Source organism: Acanthochromis polyacanthus, chromosome 23 (assembly GCF_021347895.1).
Source record: "Acanthochromis polyacanthus isolate Apoly-LR-REF ecotype Palm Island chromosome 23, KAUST_Apoly_ChrSc, whole genome shotgun sequence".
In the NCBI taxonomy this organism is placed as follows: Eukaryota; Metazoa; Chordata; class Actinopteri; family Pomacentridae; genus Acanthochromis; species Acanthochromis polyacanthus.
The window spans coordinates 12,607,270-12,617,319 of NC_067135.1; positions in this window are offsets into that span (position 1 = coordinate 12,607,270).

Consider the following 10,050-nt stretch of genomic DNA (forward strand, 5'->3'; position numbering starts at 1 on the left):
TATGTGCTAGTAAATGGCATGTGTCTGTTTTTATGAGAGATTTTTCTTTTAAGATATTGTCTGATTTTTAGTCAAATCCAATCATTCTTTTAACAGCATCGTGATAGTTTTCCCGCCTTCTGTAGATACAGCAGAGGTGACACCAAACTGCTGGGCAGGTTAAACCAATAAACACACATCATCACAAAACAACCAACATTTTTTTCCAGCACAGGTGACGTGTTCACAGCCAGGGAAACAAGGAATCCGACAACCCACAACAACACCGCGGCTGAAATGGCTGTGATCGTGTAGAAAGCTCTCCGTTTTGATTGGTCAACCCGTTCCTTTTCCACGTTTCCTTCCCCTGGTCCTGGACGAATCAGAACCCAGAGAACTGACAGGCTGCAGAAAGACATGGCTATTGCGGAGAAAACTAAAAGGCAGAAAAATTTAATGCCACTGTAGGGAGTCCATTTGGTAATGTCAACCCCTGGCAGTACAAAGCACAGCACCCAAACACATCCGATGCAGATGTTTCTGATCCTGACCCCACGGACATTTCTTAGCCCCATGTAGGTGATGGGATGAACAACGGCCAGGTAGCGCTCCAAACATGTCAGAAGGTGAAAAAAACCCTGACCACACCAACAAACATATGAACTATACTTTCCTGCTAATGTAATCGGTAAGTAGTTTGTGTATTTGCTTGCAAACACGCAGAAATTCCCAAAGACCCCGATGAGCTCCATGGCAGCCATGTGGTAGGTGAAGATGTCGGAGTGGGTCGCTGTTTTAGAGGAGCACTGCCGCCGCCAACTTTGGTGACCCAGGTAGAGGACAAAGGTGGAGAGAGGGAGGAAGAGGAGGATTCTCAATGCAAGGAAGGTATTGAACATGTGGATGCTCAAGACCGGGTTGGAGCAGAGCAGAGGATGGTTAAAGGATGAGGAATTATCTGACATATCTGCTGCATATATTGTAGGTCTGAGGAGAAAAAGAAATTAAAGGAGAAATCAGGAGACAAGCGGTGAAGGGAAAGGGGGAGAAAGAGAGCTATGCTGTGAAACAATCCCTGTTATATTTCCCATAATGCTCTTAAAGATGTTCCGTAAATGTTTGAGAAAGCTGTTTGCTCGTGACGCTCTAAACACTGAATGTTGCTTCATCATGTACCATTGTGGAAAATTCAGGGAGGTTGTGATAACATCGTGAAAGCAATTTATTGAATCTTGCATTGACAACATCCTTCTGTTATTTTGGAAGTATCTTATAGAACGGTCTATAATGTTCCCTCATCAAAAAGAAAATGTTCTACCTTTCAGTATATCACATTACAGGAATGTCAACACTTACTGTATTTTTAAAAAAGTGATTATCTGGAAAACATTTTTTGAGTGTTTGACAGCATTTTTTTGTTGCCATGTACTACTGTAAGAACATTTCATAATGCATTTTCTCAATAACATCCCCAAGACATCCTAAAACATTGCTAACAGAATGTTCCACCATTGATCGTGTATCACGTAACAAAAAACAGAGGTCATGATAACAAATGTTGTTGAAGAAACTCACCTTTTCAGCAGTATCAGACTTTCTGATAGTCTTTCTCTTGAGTGTATGGGCTCGCTGAGTGCGGTTCACAGGGATTTGGTTCGTATATACATTATGTGCATGAGCAGAGCAGGTGGCAGCAGGATTGTGAGGATGTTTTACATGAGGGGCTGATTCAGATTTTCCAATACTTTTCACGGTAAATTGCAGAAGGCAAATGTTCACAGGAAGCTCCTGACATTACGTACTAGTTTGTCCTGAATGTGCTGCATGGATAAACATTAGAGATTATGTAACCACTTGATTACACTATTCGGAATGCAACATCATTAGTTATAGAATGCATGCACCCCAACGCCCCATTAGATTTGAATACAGGATTCAAATAACCTGTTGGCTATGTGTGTGTTTGTATTGCTGTCAATCTGAGGACCAGAGTAAGCTCTCATAGTGAGGACAGATTGGCATAAGGACATTTTTTGCTGGGCCTCATGACATCAAAGAGCTGAAGGGGTTTAACGTTTAACCATTCAAAACAGTATACAATACCTTCAAGAAAATACATCTAATATCCTTGAAATTCGATTGAAAGCGTTAGCAATCAGCTACTTAAATGTATGCGTAAATTTGAGAGAGGAGGGTTGGAGGAGGACAAGTCTGTTCTGTAGCTGTGCAGTTATTGAAATCAGTCTGTTTGCTGTACCTTCCCAGATGTCTGTGAATCTATATTTTTCTTTCTGTTTTTAAAACCAATTTTCCAAAGTAATGCTACCCTTCTTTTTATGTCACATCCAGTGTGAACGTAACTGATCGGCTGGCTTTTATAGTGTGTGGAAATAAATTTATTTGACTGTACAGATTAAGATTCAGCAGGTAGACTAATACAATAGCATGTGTTTCAAACCTCTGAAGTTGAGTCTTCATAGAACAAATTCAGATGAGCCCCCATTAGCACGACTGTGTTGAACACATCAGCAGTTTTTAAACATTGAGACTTGATGCAGCAAAAACTTGAGCCTTTTTAATCCAGCAAATCTGTGTAACTGGTTTAGAGCTGTTTTTATTCAGTTTGTAACGTCTGAGCAACATCAACCTGTGGTTGAATGGAGGGGGAAAAAAAAGACCGTTTCACTTTGAAGTGTAAACAGCTATCGAAATTAACTATTTATTTTCAGTTTTTGTAGAATAATCAGACGTTCCGCTGTTTTTTTCTTTTCTTTTTTTGATATACTGAAGGAATACTGCATGAGACTGAAGAGTCAGCAGCTGGAGTCAATCGTATTCACTAATAAGAACTTAAGTCACGACTAAAAAATTGGATCAAAACATCTACGTCACCTAACTGATCATGAGTTGCTGTATTTGTTTGACACAGATTTTGAATATTTCAGAATAATACTTTTTAATAGCTGCTTATTCACTGATTTGCACATTTATTTTTGTTATAGTAACTCTACCCATTTGTGCTTGTATCTTTTGTTTGAACTCATTAGTCTTCATCTGTTTTGTTTACAAATTTTGTCCTGAAACCAAATACTATTTTCAACAAGGACAGTAAAGTTCCTCTCATAAGTAAAAACTAAAATCACTGAAGTACTTTTGACAGAAGAGAACCAAGAAGATCTGCAGCAGGATGCCTGTAATCCTCCTTTCTTGCACTTGAGATGATCCTAAAAGTCAAGTTTGTGCTATAAAATGCAGAAATAAACAGTAGGAGCACCAAATGTGAAATTATAGAATACATAAAAGCATGATTTTGTCTCAGATCATTTATTTTTCGTTCCTTTTTTCCTAAGATAACACAACATACACAGTAAATATGATGCATCCAGAGCCACTCTGTAAAATGACAGAAATTCATATAAAATTGCCAACTAACAAGCACTAAACCTACTCGCACACAAAACCGGTGGATAGCAGGAGTCTAAATAAACTGCAGTGAACCCAGAGGCAGTAATAAACACATTGGTACAGAAGAGGGCGCTGTTGGTTAACACACTGCTGTTTGAGGAGTTGCAGGACAGGTTCCTTGAGTCTCCTCCTTGTGGAACGCTTTCCCATCAGGCTGTTCTCTCCACCTCAGGGTGACTCCACTCACTCCGTTCTCCTCCAGTCTGTCCTGCAGCTGGGAGAACAACATGGCAGCAACGGTCAAACATGCAGTGACAATCTGACTGTTAGAAAAGCATTTTGAGAAAGTTCTACTGAAGTTTTCAATTTTATTTCTTTTTCTTAAAAGCAGGGTGACTAAAGACTTCCTAAAAGTGTTTTGAGAGAACGTTGTTAAACCGTTGTGCCAGAACGATCTTAGAACTGAATGTTGCACTGAGAATGTTCTTCCTTTGCTATTATTGTGAAAATGTTTGATAGAAGAACATTCTATCACGTGTTCCTTCAGCAAAATGACAAAATATTCCAACTTTTTTGTATCACATAGGGTTGGACCCAAATATTCGGTCATGATGGTATCTGGATATTTATTTTCACCCGTCGGAAGATGTCGCGCAAACGGTATTAGTCTTGTCAGTTTGCACCGATGTATTCCCCCCCTGTTGGATATTACGATATGAACTGATTTTCTAAATCTGTTTTGTTTCTTTAAAAGTTGCCTTTAATTCTTCCTGTGATCTACTCTGAATGTTTGACGTCTCAGGGTGGAGTTTGGACACTTGCCTTTTTCAGGAGTTGTGCTTTGACTTCAGGGTTCAGATCCCCGGAGTCGTCCTTCAGCTCAATCCTCAACTTCACCACCTTGCTATACCTTTTGTCTGGATCTAAACATAAAAAGAGACCAGAAATCCTTACAACCCCTTCGGTGATATAAAGCACATGAATGTAAATAAGTGATGGTCAGTAAAACACTCACCAGGGACTCTGTGGCACACAAAGGGGAACCTTTGTTCACAGTTCAAGACCTTCCATTTCATGGATCTCTTCAGAGACATGGAACCACAATAGACTGTCATGGAGCGGAGCGGGCTCAAACCATTGAAGTTGGACCAGGAGAAGCTGCTCCCATCAGACCAGTAAAGATCAGGATTTCTGAACAGGCCGATCCATAGCTTGCCAAGCCGTGATGCTTTTTTTGTCCACACCGCCTTCTGCTCGTTGTCGTTCCTCACAGTGGCCAGATCAACAAAGTTCTCCCTGCAGTACTTCTGAGCATCGGACCAATTCATGTTCTTCTCGACAACAACAAACTGACGATTGTCTTCTGTTCCTGCAGTTTCAGGAGTGAAATGAGTTCACATGCTGATTTTCTGAACACACTTTCAAACATTTCAAGTGACACATTCTAACCACTGAACTGTAAGATAAAAACACTACTTTTCTGATTTAAGCTTTTTAAATTGCATCAGCTTAATATATGGTGTAATTTAAAGTCAAACTTTAACATCACTTGATTTAAAAGTGAATGAAATTGGCTTGATAACTTAATTTTACTTCCCCTTGAGTTCAGCAGTATCCTCTGTAGTGTAATATTTTTTGGATATGATGTGATAAAAGTAAAATGATATAATCATGGCCAATGCTATTGGACTGAAGACTAGAATTAAAATGAATGTATAAAAAAATGCTGAATATTGTAGTAATGACTGATGTTTTGATGGTATGGTGTGTCTATGGAGCACACATACATGCACAGCTGGAAGATGACACAGTATGACCTGTAACTTTGGTGTGAAGATACATGCTTTTTAGAAAATGATCTGGGACGTACTGAAATTATAATGGTGTAAACTTTAAGCAATGTAACTTCTTAAAGAGGGGTATCAGAAACATAACGATACATAAAGGTATAATGTACATGAAATGTGTATCAAAATAACAAAGCAAATTCTAAACATGTCTGGGCATGTTCTCTGTAAAACATGACTAGTGATAACTTAATGTGTCCTCTGTAGGGTGTGATCTAGAGGTGAAATATGATAATCTGATGTCATGATCTGACCAATAGATTTAGAAAAATATAAGGATGTTCAAGCTGTCACTCCAATGATAGGCATGGAAAAAATGATCACCTCTGACAGTATAAAAGACCATACATTGCTCAGTATCGCTGGTATCATCTTGTGGTGTTAATCACTGCTAAGAACTACTCGTGGGTTTTTGTCGACAATAAATCCTGCTGCCTATGAATCATCACTTCCGCTGGTGGTGTTCTGAAGATCTTCAAAGAAGCTTTTTAGACATTTGAACACTTTCAAGTCTTAGTCAGGCCTTTGATTTGGGACTTAGTTTTCACTTCACCTCCTCCACCAGCTAAACATGCCAGGATAGTTTCAGACAGCAATGATTTCTGGGGATAGTTTCAATTGTAGCATGACCAATAGTGAATTTATGATTGGCAATGAAGTATCCTTTCCAGGGGATAAAAATGACGTGTCATTTGACAAATCTTCACAGCTATGTTGATGAATAATTTGTGGGAAAATTTTTTAAGTGTATTTGATTAGAAGATTCAAATATTGTGTTTAAATGCATAATTGTAGCTGAAAAGAATGCTAATTCCAAAAACGTGTTCTTAAATTATTTTCTTAAAAGCTACACAAAAGCTATCTACAGGTCAAAAACTATTGAAGAAAATGAAATTGTGGCAACATAAAAACTTGTGTTCATGATGATGTTAAGTAGATAAGAATTGCTTGTAAAATGTCGTCTTACACAATGTGGGAAAAACTAGGTTAAAAAACCTGATTTCTATTAGTAATGATCTTTTAAGAGTTGTGCTAATGCCACCAGTCATCAATTCATTGAAAATACCTTTGAATGTGAGGGATAAGCCCATTTTTTGAACCCAGTGTAGTTTGTTGGTGGAACGTAATCAGCAGAAACTGTGGTAAAGAATCAAACTGTTGTCTTAATGTGTTGAAATTTGTTTCAACTGAATTATTAAATGCGTCAATTGGAAAAACTTGTGTTCATGATTGTTAGTTAGGTACTTAACATGTAAAATATGCTCTTCCATAATGTGAGAATAACTAGTTTAAGGAACACATTTTTATTAGTGATCAATTTTTAGACTTGTGATCATGCTACTGATCATTAAGTAAATAAAAACAGCTTTGACTGTCGAAGAAAAGCAAATTCCCCAAAGTCTAAATAGTTTGTTGGTTGAACAGAATTCAGTAGCTGTTGTCTAAACTCATGAAATTGATGCAAACTTTATGGCTATGGTATTTCAAATTAAAATATACAATGCCTATCCTTACCACGGTAACAGATGAATGGATTCAGCGCCTCACAATTTTCCACGAGCCATCCTGACACAGTGGCCACACAGAAGAAACCCATTTCAAAGTCGTTTCCACTAGGTTTCCAGCTCCGAAACTCAGCCCCGCTCCCTGTGAACCCATCCGACCACTTCCAGTTGATCTCAGTGTAAAGACCGAACCAGACCTCAGACTTTGCTTTAGCAAATGAAGCCAGACTCTCCAGTTCCTTCACGTCTTCAGTGTTTTCAATGGTGGCCAGGTCTGTGTAGCGCTGTCTGCAGTAGGTCTGAGCTTCATTCCAAGTTAAAGGTTTCTTGACAAAGTAGTACTGACGGAGGGAGCAGGCGGGGAGGACGAGCCACCCTGTGAGGAAAACACAAGACTTCTGAAAATACAGCATGACTCTAAATGAACAGAGTACCTTTGTTCCAGTAATACACAATAATAAGCTCTGTTTAACAATAAATGAAGAATTGACTGACCTGAGAGACACCAGACACCCAGCCAGATGCTGTCCATCATGATGCAGCTCTGTGGACAGTAAAAGGAGACTCTGCCTTAATATTCAAAGTCTATTCCTGCTTGGTTTCTCTGAGAAACGTCATTGGGTTGTTCACTTTAGGGAAAGTGGCGCCGTGGGTTCTTGTATGTAAATGCTTCTTTAACATCACATTTCCCAAAGTGGCAAATTTCCTGAACATCCATGCAAATGTTGCAAATAAGATGATCCCATGTAGAGACTCCTTGAAGACAAATGAGCTGCAAATGTTTCAGGACAACAACCACTTTTTTACAGAGTGATCTTCAAACACATGGCTGCTCAGTGCTCTTCTGTGTAATAATTTTAACTTTAGCTTTTTATTCAGCAGTTTACTATCATTGTATAGATTCACTCCGTTTTTCTTGTTTACAGATACTGTCAAGTAACGGAACAGAATAAAAGCATTCATTTTCATGTTAACCATAAAACAGCCCAAAACTGCGAAGTTAAAAAATCCTCAGTATTTATACAAATGCTAATTTGTTATCTTGCACAGTGTTTTTTTTTTTTTTTAATTATTGTATTTTAACCAGGAAAAAAATACTTTAAGCTTCCAAATAATTATTTGAAATCAGAATTATTAGGACTGGGACTTAGAGAAATGCAGATAAACATAAATGAAACAAACAATAACTTAAACCACAAGAGTGTCTGTCTTTTAATAACTTAATTATAAGCTTTTAGTTTATGGAAAAAAAACATTTTTGTTCATCAATAAAAAATTATGTTCCAAAAGACAGAACCATCAGAATTACACAGTTTATCAGACTCAAACGATGAAAACAGAATGAATCTGTTGATTTTCAACTTTATGAAGGTCCTTGAACTACTGATGTTTCTGTTATGTTCCATACAATGGAAAAAATTGACGACATTCATGCTTTACATCATCAATATCACCTTATTCTACATATTCCATTTTAAAATTGTATGAATTTTAATAATTTAAATTTAAAATGATAAACTCGTTTTTCTTACACATATACGTATGTCTGTTCATTTATTCATCTGTCAACCAAAAGTTATTTGAACTGAGAAACTTGTCAAATATTGCTATTTGATAAAAATGCGATTAATTGTGATTAATTAAAGATTCTCCGTGTTTTTATGAAATTACAGATATCTAGTACAATAACAGAAACAATGCTTACATATTGATTTTATTGGGGTTTTTATCTGAGCTTTTCCTGACAGTGTAACTTGTGTAAATGTAGTTACGCAAACATAGTTTGCATGTGTTTCACAGACACTGATTTGCATAGCTCAATGCTCATCCGCTTTGACTTAACGTAGGAGAACTTCAGGTACCAACTGAACTACACCTCTAATCCACATGCAGCTGTGACCTCATTGCAAAGAAATGTTGTTTTGCAGACGTGTTAAAATCTGTGCATTGATATGTTCATGTTATAGCACAAAGAAAGAGCAGAACAGGAGCTTTGATTGTGGCTGCTATGTATTTTTTCAATCACTGAGGTGAAATTAAGACAGATCAAACTTCTGCAAAGTAACCTCTTCACTGATTTGTTCACACTCCTGCTTCTTGGTTAAATAAAACTTGAAGCCGCTGTTTCTTATTATATTCAGCCGCAGAAGTTACTCTTGCATTTCATTGAAATGATGCAGACACGTTCCCCAAGATAAATGTGAAAATATATTGCTACTGTAGTGGAAGATGCATGTGAAATGATGGCAATTTCACCAAACCAATTTTTGCTGATGTAAAGAGAAAATTGTTGTGGTGAAATCAGCAACTTCACAGTAGAAAATCACGGTGCAACAATGTGACCTCACAGATACTCCTGTCATAAACATCCTTTGTTTATTTGTTTGTTTGTCTGGTGTTGTTGCTTCAGTCATGACAATGTTGTGTTCTTTGTGTAAAGGATGTGTGTTGTGCTGGTCTGGATATTAGCCCATCTGCATTTTCTGTTTTAGAAGGTGGCTCAGTTTAACAGACAAAAAAAAAAAATCAGCCTTTGGGGCTATCTCTAGCTCATTTACAGGTACTTTTCTGTGGATCAAAAAGCACCAGATAAATACTCACATGAATTTTCAGGAAAAAAAAGTGAAATACAACTGAAAACCAAGAGATGTGCTCAAAAGGAAGTCAGCTTTGTTTCTGATATTAGCAACAAGGCTCTACACAGCTGTGAAAAGTTAATAAAATTGAGATGTTTTAAACTTTTAACCATTTATTAGAGATGGCTAAATGATACCGAAGCACCAGAGCTCGTGCCAGTCTAATGAACCGCTGTGTGTCGGCTCTAAGCGCCGGCGCTTGTATCAAGCCACAATTGTCACGTGACTGACGTCTGAAGCTTCGGATGTCACGTGCGCTTCACAAAGTGTTTCACTGGTTTACAGCTTCAATGTTTTGGTGTTACTATGCTATATATGATGCTTCAGTGACACACCAAGATGTGGGTTTTGAGAGAGGAGTTTGTATGTTGCGAGTTATGGCAGAAGGCTGTGTGGGAGCATTTCAACTTGATGACACCGACCAAGGTAAAATGTGATTTGTGATATTCAGGTTTTATCAGCATCATGACTTTAGTAGAACCTGGGACTAAGACTATATATATTTTCACTCAGGTGCGTTGCTTGCTGTGCTCACAAGAGTTGGCATATCACACATCATCCATCCATCCATTATTATTCTTTCAAACTTCAACATGAGTGTCAATGATATAGTAATAATGATTCTCAAATTAACCTCCCTTACAATGTCCAGAAAACAAAGGCTGGATGAAGCTTTGC